This window comes from Ambystoma mexicanum, chromosome 6q, assembly GCF_040938575.1.
Source record: "Ambystoma mexicanum isolate Mex_15411 chromosome 6q, UKY_AmexF1_1, whole genome shotgun sequence".
NCBI classification, from domain to species: domain Eukaryota; kingdom Metazoa; phylum Chordata; class Amphibia; order Caudata; family Ambystomatidae; genus Ambystoma; species Ambystoma mexicanum.
The window spans coordinates 1,681,656,292-1,681,669,817 of NC_090937.1; the positions used below are offsets into that span (position 1 = coordinate 1,681,656,292).

At 62.1% G+C, this 13,526-nt stretch overlaps 1 protein-coding gene across 1 annotated transcript in view; it reads left to right on the plus strand.

Moving 5' to 3' along the window:
* Positions 1-13,526, plus strand: part of LOC138515436 (zinc finger protein 850-like) — a 221,132-nt gene that overhangs the window by 148,445 nt on the left and 59,161 nt on the right. The gene's annotated exons all lie outside the window — the stretch shown is intronic.

The window sequence follows — 13,526 nt, forward strand, 5'->3', positions numbered from 1 at the left end:
TGCCAAGGGCTACAGCCAGCGACACCTCGGCATAGGTGCCATGGGCTATAGCCCGCGACACCTGGGCATAGGTGCCAGGCTACAGCCAGCCACACCTGGTCATAGGTGCCAGGGGCTACAGCATGCAACACCTGGCATTGGTGCTAAGGGCTACAGCCCGCGACACCTGGTCATAGGTGCCAGGGCTCGAGCCAGAGACACCTGGGGATAGGTGCCATGGCTACATCCAGCGACACCTGGGCATAGGTGCCAGGGGCTAAAGCCAGCGACACCTGGGCATAGGTGCCATGGCTACAGCCAGCAACACCTGGGCATAGGTGCCAAGGCAACAGCCAGCGACACCTGGGCAGATGTGCCAAGGCTACAGCCAGCGACACCTGGGCAAAGTTGCAAAGGAATACAGTCAGCGACACCTGGGTATAGCTGCCAGGGCTACAGCCAGCCAAACCTGGGCATAGGTGCCAAGGCTACAGCCAGTGACACCTGGGCATAGGTGCCAAGGCTACAGCCTGTGACACCTGGGCATAGGTGCCAGGGCTAGAGCCAGCGACACCTGGGCATAGGTGCCAAGGGCTACAGCCAGTGACAACTGGGCATAGGTGCAAAGGCTACAGCCAGCAACACCTGGGAATAGGTGTCTATGGCTACAGCCAGAGACACCTGGGCATAGGTGCCAGGGGTACAGCCAGCGACACCTGGGAATAGGTTCCAGGGGCTACAGCCAGCGACACATGGGCCTAGGTGCCAGGGCTACAGCCAGCGACACCTGTGCATAAGTGCCATGGGGCAACAGCAGGTGACACCTGGGCATAGGTGCCAGGGCTACAGCCAGCGACACCTGGGAATAGGTGCCAGGGCTATGGCCAGCGACACCTGGGCATAGGTGCCAAGGCTACAGCCAGCGACACCTGGGCATAGGTGCCAGGGGCAACAGCAGGCGACACCTGGGCATAGGTGCCAGGGCTACAGCCAGCGACACCTGGGAATAGGTGCCAGGGCTACAGCCATGGACACCTGGGCATAGGTGCCAGATGCTACAGCCCGTGAAACCTGGGCATGGGTGCCAGGGGCTACAGCCAGCGACACCTGGGCATAGGTGCCAGGGCTACAGCCAGCGACACCTGGGCATAGGTGCCAGTGCTACAGCCCATGACACCTCGGCATGGGTGCCAGGGGCTACAGCCAGCGACACATGGGCATAGGTGCCAAGGCTACAGCCAGCGGCACCTGGCATAGGTGCCAGGGGCTACAGCCCACAACACCTGGGCATGGGTGCCAGGGACTACAGCCAGTGACACCTGGGCATAGGTGCCATGGCTACAGCCAGTGGCACCTGGCATAGGTGCCAAGGCTACAACCAGGGACACCTGTACATAGGTGCCAGGGGCAACAGCAGGCAACACCTGGGAATAGGTGCCAGGGCTACAGCCAGCGACACCTAGGCATAGGTGCCAAGGCTACAGCCAGCGGCACCTGGGCATAGGAGCCAAGGCTACAGCCAGCGAGCCCTGGCATAGGTGCCAAGGCTACAGCCAGCGACACCTGTACATAGGTACCAGGGGCAACAGCAGGCAACACCTGGGAATAGGTCCCAGGGCTACAGCCAGCGACACCTAAGCATAGGTGCCAAGGCTACAGCCAGTGACACCTGGGCATAGGTGCCAGGGGCTACAGCCCGCAACACCTCGGCATGGGTGCCAGGGGCTACAGCCAGCGACACCTCGGCATAGGTGGCAAGGCTACAGCCAGCTAGCCCTGGCATAGGTGCCAAGGCTACAGCCAGCGACACCTGTGCATAGGTGCCAGGGGCAACAGCAGGCGTCACCTGGGCATAGGTGCCAGGGCTACAGCGAGCGACACCTGGGCATAGGTGCCAGGTGCTACTGCCTGCGACACCTGGGCATAGGTTCCAGGGGCTACATTCAGCGACACCTGGGCATAGGTGCCAGGGCTACAGCCAGCGACACCTGCACATAGGTGCCATGGCTACAGTCAGCGACACCTGGGCATAGGTGCCAGGGCTACAGCCAGCCACACCTGCACATAGGTGCCATGGCTACATCCAGCGACACCTGGGCATAGGTGCCAGGGGCTAAAGCCAGCGACACCTGGGCATAGGTGCCATGGCTACAGCCAGCAACACCTGGGCATAGGTGCCAAGGCAACAGCCAGCGACAACTGGGCAGAGGTGCCAAGGCTATAGCCCACGACACCTCGGCAAAGGTGCAAAGGGATACATTCAACGACACTTGGGTATAGGTGCCAGGGCTACAGCCAGCCAAACCTGGGCATAGGTGCCAAGGCTACAGCCAGTGACACCTGGGCATAAGTGCCAAGGCTACAGCCTATGACACCTGGGCATAGGTGCCAGTGCTAGAGCCAGCGACACCTGGGCATAGGTGCCAAGGGCTACAGCCAGTGACAACTGGGCATAGGTGCAAAGGCTACAGCCAGCAACACCTGGGAATAGGTGTCTATGGCTACAGCCAGAGACACCTGGGCATAGGTACCAGGGGTACAGCCAGCGACACCTGGGAATAGGTGCCAGGGGCTAAAGCCCGCGACACCTGGGCATGGGTTCCAGGGGCTACAGCCAGGGACACATGGGCATAGGTGCCAGGGCTACAGCCAGCAACACCTGTGCATAAGTGCCATGGGGCAACAGCAGGTGACACCTGGGCATAGGTGCCAGGGCTACAGCCAGCGACACCTGGGAATAGGTGCCAGGGCTATGGCCAGCGACACCTGGGCATAGGTGCCAAGGCTACAGCCAGCGACACCTGGGCATAGGTGCCAGGGGCTACAGCCCACAACACCTGGGCATGGGTGCCAGGGGCTACAGCCAGCGACACCTGGGCATAGGTTCCAGGGCTAAAGGCAGTGACACTTGGCATAGGTGCCAGGGGATACAGCCCATGACACCTGGGCATGGGTGCCAGGGCAACAACCAGTGACACCTGGGCATAGGTGCCAGGTGCTACAGTCTGCAACACCTGGGCATAGGTGCCAGGGGCAACAGCCAGCGTCACCTGGGCATGGGTGACAGGGGTTACAGCTAGCAGCACTGTGGCATAGGTGCCAGGGCCACAGCCAGAAACACCTGGCATAGGTGCCAGGGCCTACAGCCAGCAACACCTGGGCATGGGTGCCATGGCTACAGTCAACGACACCTGGGCATAGGTGCCAGGGGCTACAGCCAGCGACACCTGGGCATAGGTGCCAGCGGCTACAGCCAGCAACACCTGGGCATAGGTGCCAGGGGCCACAGCCCGTGACACCTAGGCATGGGTGCCAGGGGCTACAGCCAGCAACACCTGGGCATAGGTGCTAAGGCTACAGCCAGTGACACCTGGCATAGGTGCCAAGGCTACAGCCAGCAACACCTGTGCATAGGTGCCAGGGGCAACAGCAGGCGACACCTGGGCATAGGTGCCAGGGCTACGGCCAGCGACACCTGGGAATAGGTGCCAGGGCTACAGCCAGGGACACCTGGGCATAGGTGCCAGGTGCTACAGCCCATGAAACCTGGGCATGGGTGCCAGGGGCTACAGCCAGCGACACCTGGGCATAGGTGCCAGGGCTACAGCCAGCGACACCTGGGCATAGGTGCCAGTGCTACAGCCCATGACACCTCGGCATGGGTGCCAGGGGCTACAGCCAGCGACACATGGGCATAGGTGCCAAGGCTACAGACAGCGGCACCTGGCATAGGTGCCAGGGGCTACAGCCCACAACACCTGGGCATGGGTACCAGGGACTACAGCCAGTGACACCTGGGCATAGGTGCCATGGCTACAGCCAGTGGCACCTGGCATAGGTGCCAAGGCTACAACCAGGGACACCTGTACATAGGTGCCAGGGGCAACAGCAGGCAACACCTGGGAATAGGTGCCAGGGCTACAGCCAGCGACACCTAGGCATAGGTGCCAAGGCTACAGCCAGCGGCACCTGGGCATAGGAGCCAAGGCTACAGCCAGCGAGCCCTGGCATAGGTGCCGAGGCTACAGCCAGCGACACCTGTACATAGGTACCAGGGGGCAACAGCAGGCAACACCTGGGAATAGGTCCCAGGGCTACAGCCAGCGACACCTAAGCATAGGTGCCAAGGCTACAGCCAGTGACACCTGGGCATAGGTGCCAGGGGCTACAGCCCGCAACACCTCGGCATGGGTGCCAGGGGCTACAGCCAGCGACACCTCGGCATAGGTGCCAGGGGCAACAGCAGGCGTCACCTGGGCATAGGTGCCAGGGCTACAGCGAGCGACACCTGGGCATAGGTGCCAGGTGCTACTGCCTGCGACACCTGGGCATAGGTTCCAGGGGCTACATTCAGCGACACCTGGGCATAGGTGCCAGGGCTACAGCCAGCGACACCTGCACATAGGTGCCATGGCTACAGTCAGCGACACCTGGGCATAGGTGCCAGGGCTACAGCCAGCCACACCTGCGCATAGGTGCCATGGCTACATCCAGCGACACCTGGGCATAGGTGCCAGGGGCTAAAGCCAGCGACACCTGGGCATAGGTGCCATGGCTACAGCCAGCAACACCTGGGCATAGGTGCCAAGGCAACAGCCAGCGACAACTGGGCAGAGGTGCCAAGGCTATAGCCCACGACACCTCGGCAAAGGTGCAAAGGGATACATTCAACGACACCTGGGTATAGGTGCCAGGGCTACAGCCAGCCAAACCTGGGCATAGGTGCCAAGGCTACAGCCAGTGACACCTGGGCATAAGTTCTAAGGCTACAGCCTATGACACCTGGGCATAGGTGCCAGTGCTAGAGCCAGCGACACCTGGGCATAGGTGCCAAGGGCTACAGCCAGTGACAACTGGGCATAGGTGCAAAGGCTACAGCCAGCAACACCTGGGAATAGGTGTCTATGGCTACAGCCAGAGACACCTGGGCATAGGTACCAGGGGTACAGCCAGCGACACCTGGGAATAGGTGCCAGGGGCTAAAGCCCGCGACACCTGGGCATGGGTTCCAGGGGCTACAGCCAGCGACACATGGGCATAGGTGCCAGGGCTACAGCCAGCGACACCTGTGCATAAGTGCCATGGGGCAACAGCAGGTGACACCTGGGCATAGGTGCCAGGGCTACAGCCAGCGACACCTGGGAATAGGTGCCAGGGCTATGGCCAGCGACACCTGGGCATAGGTGCCAAGACTACAGCCAGCGACACCTGGGCATAGGTGCCAGGGGCTACAGCCCACAACACCTGGGCATGGGTGCCAGGGGCTACAGCCAGCGACACCTGGGCATAGGTTCCAGGGCTAAAGCCAGTGACACTTGGCATAGGTGCCAGGGGCTACAGCCCATGACACCTGGGCATGGGTGCCAGGGGCTACAGCCAGCGACACCTGGCCATAGGTGCCAAGGCTAAAGCCAGCAACACCTGGTATAGGTGCCAAGGCTACAGCCAGCGACACCTGTGCATAGGTGCCAGGGGCAACAGCAGGCGACACCTGAGCATAGGTGCCAGGGCTACAGCCAGGGACACCTTAGCATAGGTGCCAGGTGCTACAGCTACAGCTACAGGTGCTAATGCCTGCAACACCTGGGCATAGGTGTGAGGAGCTACAGCCAGCGACACCTGGGCATGGGTTCCAGGGGCTACAGCCAGTGATACCTGGGCATAGGTGCCAAGGCTACAGCCAGCGACACCTGGCATAGGTGCCACGACACCTGGGCATGGGTGCCAGGGGCTACAGCCAGCGACACCTGGGCATGGGTGCCAGGGCTACAGCCAGCGACACCTGGGCATGGGTGCCAGGGCCCAGCGACACCTGGGCATAGGTGCCAGGGGCTACAGCCCGCGACACCTGGGCATGGGTGCCAGGGGCTACAGCCAGCAACACCTGGGCATAGGTGCCAAGGCTACAGCCAGCGACACCTGGCATAGGTGCCAAGGCTACAGAAAGTGACACCTGTGCATAGGTGCCAGGGGCAACAGCAGGTGACACCTGAGCATAGGTGCCAGGGCTACAACCAGCGACACCTGGGAATAGGTGCCAGGGCTACAGCCAGAGACACCTGGGCATAAGTGCAAAGGCTACAGCCAGCAACACCTGGGCATAGGTGCCAGGGGCTACAGCCCATGACACCTGGGCATGGTCGCCAGGGGCTACAGCCAGCAACACCTGGACATAGGTGCCAGGGGCTACAGCCCGTGATACCTGGGCATGGGTGCCAGGGGCTACAGCCAGCGACACCTGGGCATGGGTGCCAGGGCTACAGCCAGCGACACCTGGGGATAGGAGCCAGGGGCTACAGCCCGCGACACCTGGGCATAGGTGCCAGGGGCTACAGCCCGCGACACCTGGGCATGGGTGCCAGGGGCTACAGCCAGCGACACCTGGGTATAGGTGCCAGCGGCTACAGCCAGCAACACCTGGGCATAGGTGCCAGGGGCCACAGCCCGTGACACCTAGGCATGGGTGCCAGGGGATACAGCCAGCAACACCTGGGCATAGGTGCTAAGGCTACAGCCAGTGACACCTGGCATAGGTGCCAAGGCTACAGCCAGCAACACCTGTGCATAGGTGCCAGGGGCAACAGCAGGCGACACCTGGGAATAGGTGCCAGGGCTACAGCCAGGGACACCTGGGCATAGGTGCCAGTGCTACAGCCCATGACACCTCGGCATGGGAGCCAGGGGCTACAGCCAGCGACACATGGGCATAGGTGCCAAGGCTACAGCCAGCGGCACCTGGCATAGGTGCCAGGGGCTACAGCCCACAACACCTGGGCATGGGTGCCAGGGACTACAGCCAGTGAGACCTGGGCATAGGTGCCATGGCTACAGCCAGTGGCACCTGGCATAGGTGCCAAGGCTACAACCAGGGACACCTGTACATAGGTGCCAGGGGCAACAGCAGGCAACACCTGGGAATAGGTGCCAGGGCTACAGCCAGCGACACCTAGGCATAGGTGCCAAGGCTACAGCCAGCGGCACCTGGGCATAGGAGCCAAGGCTACAGCCAGCGAGCCCTGGCATAGGTGCCGAGGCTACAGCCAGCGACACCTGTACATAGGTACCAGGGGCAACAGCAGGCAACACCTGGGAATAGGTCCCAGAGCTACAGCCAGCGACACCTAAGCATAGGTGCCAAGGCTACAGCCAGTGACACCTGGGCATAGGCGCCAGGGGCTACAGCCCGCAACACCTCGGCATGGGTGCCAGGGGCTACAGCCAGCGACACCTCGGCATAGGTGGCAAGGCTACAGCCAGCTAGCCCTGATATAGGTGCCAAGGCTACAGCCAGCAACACCTGTGCATAGGTGCCAGGGGCAACAGCAGGCGTCACCTGGGCATAGGTGCCAGGGCTACAGCGAGCGACACCTGGGCATAGGTGCCAGGTGCTACTGCCTGTGACACCTGGGCATAGGTTCCAGGGGCTACATTCAGCGACACCTGGGCATAGGTGCCAGGGCTACAGCCAGCGACACCTGCACATAGGTGCCATGGCTACAGTCAGCGACACCTGGGCATAGGTGCCAGGGCTACAGCCAGCCACACCTGCGCATAGGTGCCATGGCTACATCCAGCGACACCTGGGCATAGGTGCCATGGCTACAGCCAGCAACACCTGGGCATAGGTGCCAAGGCAACAGCAAGCGACAACTGGGCAGAGGTGCCAGGCTATAGCCCACGACACCTCGGCAAAGGTGCAAAGGGATACATTCAACGACACCTGGGTATAGGTGCCAGGGCTACAGCCAGCCATACCTGGGCATAGGTGCCAAGGCTACAGCCAGTGACACCTGGGCATAAGTGCCAAGGCTACAGCCTATGACACCTGGGCATAGGTGCCAGTGCTAGAGCCAGCGACACCTGGGCATAGGTGCCAAGGGCTACAGCCAGTGACAACTGGGCATAGGTGCAAAGGCTACAGCCAGCAACACCTGGGAATAGGTGCCAGGGGCTACAGCCAGAGACACCTGGGCATAGGTGCCAGGGGTACAGCCAGCGACACCTGGGAATAGGTGCCAGGGGCTAAAGCCCGCGACACCTGTGCATGGGTTCCAGGGGCTACAGCCAGCGACACATGGGCATAGGTGCCAGGGCTACAGCCAGCGACACCTGTGAATAAGTGCCATTGGGGCAACAGCAGGTGACACCTGGGCATAGGTGCCAGGGCTACAGCCAGCGACACCTGGGAATAGGTGCCAGGGCTATGGCCAGCGACACCTGGGCATAGGTGCCAAGGCTACAGCCAGCGACACCTGGGCATAGGTGCCAGGGGCTACAGCCCACAACACCAGGGCATGGGTGCCAGGGGCTACAGCCAGCGACACCTGGGCATAGGTGCCAGGGCTAAAGTCAGTGACACTTGGCATAGGTGCCAGGGGCTACAGCCCATGACACCTGGGCATGGGTGCCAGGGGCTACAGCCAGCGACACCTAGCCATAGGTGCCAAGGCTAAAGCCAGCAACACCTGGTATAGAGGCCAAGGCTACAGCCAGCGACACCTGTGCATAGGTGCCAGGGGCAACAGCAGGCGACACCTGAGCATAGGTGCCAGGGCTACAGCCAGGGACACCTTAGCATAGGTGCCAGGTGCTACAGCCTGCAACACCTGGGCATAGGTGTGAGGAGCTACAGTCAGCGACACCTGGGCATGGGTTCCAGGGGCTACAGCCAGTGATACCTGGGCATAGGTGCCAAGGCTACAGCCAGCGACACCTGGCATAGGTGCCAAGGCTACAGACAGTGACACCTGTGCATAGGTGCCAGTGGCAACAGCAGGTGACACCTGAGCATAGGTGCCAGGGCTACAGCCAGCGACACCTGGGAATAGGTGCCAGGGCTACAGCCAGCGACACCTGGGCATAGGTGCAAAGGCTACAGCCAGCAACACCTGGGCATAGGTGCCAGGGGCTACAGCCCGTGACACCTGGGCATGGGCGCCAGGGGCTACAGCCAGCGACACCTGGGCATAGGTGCCAGGGGCTACAGCCCACGACACCTGGGCATGGGTGCCAGGGGCTACAGCCAGCGACACCTGGGCATGGGTGCCAGGGATACAGCCAGCGACACCTGGGCATGGGTGCCAGGGCTACAGCCAGCGACACCTGGGCATAGGTGCCAGGGGCTACAGCCCGCGACACCTGGGCATGGGTGCCAGGGGCTACAGCCAGCAACACCAGGGCTTGGGTGCCAGGGGCTACAGCCAGCGACACCTGGGCATAGGTGCCAGGGCTAAAGCCAGTGACACTTGGCATAGGTGCCAGGGGCTACAGCCCATGACACCTGGGCATGGGTGCCAGGGGTTACAGCCAGCGACACCTGGCCATAGGTGCCAAGGCTAAAGCCAGCAACACCTGGTATAGGTGCCAAGGCTACAGCCAGCGACACCTGTGCATAGGTGCCAGGGGCAACAGCAGGCGACACCTGAGCATAGGTGCCAGGGCTACAGCCAGGGACACCTTAGCATAGGTGCCAGGTGCTACAGCCTGCAACACCTGGGCATAGGTGTGAGGAGCTACAGTCAGCGACACCTGGGCATGGGTTCCAGGGGCTACAGCCAGTGATACCTGGGCATAGGTGCCAAGGCTACAGCCAGCGACACCTGGCATAGGTGCCAAGGCTACAGACAGTGACACCTGTGCATAGGTGCCAGGGGCAACAGCAGGTGACACCTGAGCATAGGTGCCAGGGCTACAGCCAGCGACACCTGGGAATAGGTGCCAGGGCTACAGCCAGCGACACCTGGGCATAGGTGCCAAGGCTACAGCCAGCAACACCTGGGCATAGGTGCCAGGGGCTACAGCCCGTGACACCTGGGCATGGGCGCCAGGGGCTACAGCCAGCGACACCTGGGCATAGGTGCCAGGGGCTACAGCCCACGACACCTGGGCATGGGTGCCAGGGGCTACAGCCAGCGACACCTGGGCATGGGTGCCAGGGATACAGCCAGCGACACCTGGGCATGGGTGTCAGGGCTACAGCCAGCGACACCTGGGCATAGGTGCCAGGGGCTACAGCCCGCGACACCTGGGCATGGGTGCCAGGGGCTACAGCCAGCAACACCTGGCTTTGGTGCCAAGGCTACAGCCAGCGACACCTGGCATAGGTGCCAAGGCTACAGAAAGTGACACCTGTGCATAGGTGCCAGGGGCAACAGCAGGTGACACCTGAGCATAGGTGCCAGGGCTACAACCAGCGACACCTGGGAATAGGTGCCAGGGCTACAGCCAGAGACACCTGGGCATAAGTGCAAAGGCTACAGCCAGCAACACCTGGGCATAGGTGCCAGGGGCTACAGCCCGTGACACCTGGGCACGGTCGCCAGGGGCTACAGCCAGCGACACCTGGACATAGGTGCCAGGGGCTACAGCCCGTGATACCTGGGCATGGGTGCCAGGGACTACAGCCAGCGACACCTGGGCATGGGTGCCAGGGCTACAGCCAGCGACACCTGGGGATAGGTGCCAGGGGCTACAGCCCACGACACCTGGGCATAGGTGCCAGGGGCTACAGCCCGCGAAACCTGGGCATGGGTGCCAGGGGCTACAGCCAGCAACACCTGGGCATAGGTGCCAAGGCTACAGCCAGCGACTCCTGGCATAGGTGCCAAGGCTACAGCCAACGCCACCTGTGCATAGGTGCCAGGGGCAACAGCAGGCGATACCTGGGCATAGGTGCCAGGGCTACAGCCAGCGACACCTGGGATTAGGTACCAGGGCTACAGCCTAGCGACACCTGGGCATAGGCGCCAGGTACTACATCCCCCTAAACCTGGGCATGGGTGCCAGGGGCTACAGCCAGCAACACCTGGGCATAGGTGCCAGAGCTACAGCCAGCGACACCTGGGCATGGGTGCCAGGGGCTACAGCCAGCGACACCTGGGCATAGGGGCCAAGGCTACAGCCAGCGGCACCTCGCATAGGTGCCAAGGCTATAGCCAGCGACCCCTGTGCATAGGTGCCAGGGGCTACAGCCCACGACACCTGGGCATGGGTGCCAGGGGCAACAGCCAGCGACACCTGGGCATAGGTGCCAAGGCTACAGTCAGCGACACCTGTACATAGGTACCAGGGGCAATAGCAGGCAACACCTGGGAATAGGTCCCAGGGCTACAGCCAGCGACACCTAAGCATAGGTGCCAAGGCTACAGCCAGTGACACCTGGGCATAGGTGCCAGGGGCTACAGCCTGCAACACCTCGGCATGGGTGCCAGGGGCTACAGCCAGCAACACCTCGGCATAGGTGCCAAGGCTACAGCCAGCTAGCCCTGGCATAGGTGCCAAGGCTACAGCCAGCGACACCTGTGCATAGGTGCCAGGGGCAACAGCAGGCGTCACCTGGGCATAGGTGCCAGGGCTACAGCGAGCGACACCTGGGCATAGGTGCCAGGTGCTACTGCCTGTGACACCTGGGCATAGGTTCCAGGGGCTACATTCAGTGACACCTGGGCATAGATGCCAGGGCTACAGCCAGCGACACCTGCACATAGGTGCCATGGCTACAGTCAGCGACACCTGGGCATAGGTGCCAGGGCTACAGCCAGCCACACCTGCGCATAGGTGCCATGGCTACATCCAGCGACACCTGGGCATAGGTGCCAGGGGCTAAAGCCAGCAACACCTGGGCATAGGTGCCATGGCTACAGCCAGCAACACCTGGGCATAGGTGCCAAGGCAACAGCCAGCGACAACTGGGCAGAGGTGCCAAGGCTATAGCCCACAACACCTCGGCAAAGGTGCAAAGGGATACATTCAACGACACCTGGGTATAGGTGCCAGGGCTACAGCCAGCCAAACCTGGGCATAGGTGCCAAGGCTACAGCCAGTGACACCTGGGCATAGGTGCCAGGGTCTACAGCCTGTGACACCTGGGCATAGGTGCCAGGGGCTACAGCACATGAGAATTGGTATAGGTGCCAGGGCCTACAGCCTGCGACACCTGGGCATAAGTGCCAGGCCTAGAGCCAGAGACACCTGGGCATAGGTGCCAAGGCTACAGCCAGAGACACCTGGGCATAGGTGCCAGGGCTAGAGCCAGCGACACCTGGGCATAGGTGCCAAGGGCTACAGCCAGTGACAACTGGGCATAGGTGCAAAGGCTACAGCCAGCAACACCTGGGAATAGGTGTCTATGGCTACAGCCAGAGACACCTGGGCATAGGTGTCAGGGGCTACAGCCAGCGACACCTGGGAATAGGTGCCAGGGGTACAGCCAGCAACACCTGGGCATAGGTGCCAGGGGCTACAGCCCGCGACACCTGGGCATGGGTTCCAGGGGCTACAGCCAACGACACATGGGCATAGGTGCCAGGGCTACAGCCAGCGACACCTGTGCATAAGTGCCATGGGGCAACAGCAGGCGACACCTGGGCATAGGTGCCAGGGCTACAGCCAGCGACACCTGGGAATAGGTGCCAGGGCTATGGCCAGCGACACCTGGGCATAGGTGCCAAGGCTACAGCCAGCGACACCTGGGCATAGGTGCCAGGGCTACAGCCCACAACACCTGGGCATGGGTGCCAGGGGCTACAGCCAGCGACACCTGGGCATAGGTGCCAGGGCTAAAGCCAGTGACACTTGGCATAGGTGCCAGGGGCTACAGCCCATGACACCTGGGGCTACAGCCAGCGACACCTGGCCATATGTGCCAAGGTTACAGCCAGCAACACCTGGTATAGGTGCCAAGGCTACAGCCAGCGACACCTGTGCATAGGTGCCAGGGGAAACAGCAGGCGACACCTGAGCATAGGTGCCAGGGCTACAGCCAGCGACACCTTAGCATAGGTGCCAGGTGCTACAGCCTGCAACACCTGGGCATAGGTGTGAGGAGCTACAGCCAGCGACACCTGGGCATGGGTTCCAGGGGCTACAGCCAGCGACACCTGGGCATAGGTGCCAAGTCTACAGCCAGCGAGCCCTGGCATAGGTGCCAAGGCTACAGCCAGCGACACCTGTGCATAGGTGCCAGGGGCAACAGCAGGCGACACCTGGGCATAGGTGCCAGGGCTACAGCCTGCGACACCTGCGCATAGATGCCATGGCTACAGCCAGCGACACCTGGGCATAGGTGCCAGGGCTACAGCCAGCCACACCTGCGCATAGGTGAAATGTCTACATCCAGCGACACCTGGGCATAGGTGCCAGGGGCTAAAGCCAGCGACAACTGGGCATAGGTGCCATGGCTACAGCCAGCAACACCTGGGCATAGGTCCCAGGGGTACAGCCCACGACACCTGGGCATGAGTGCCAGGGGCTACAGCCAGCAACACCTGGGCATAGGTGCCAGGGGTACAGCCCACGACACCTGGGCATGGGTGCCAGTGTCTACAGCCAGCGACACCTGGGCATGGGTGCCAGGGCTACAGCCAGCGACACCAGCAACACCTGGGGATAGATGCCAGGGTCTACAGCCCGCGACACCTATGCCAGGTGACTAAGTGCCAGGGCTAGAGCCAGAGACACCTGGGCATAGGTGCCAAGGCTACAGCCAGTGACACCTGGGCATAGGTGTCAAGGCTACAGGCAGCCACACCTGGGCAAAGGTGCCAAGG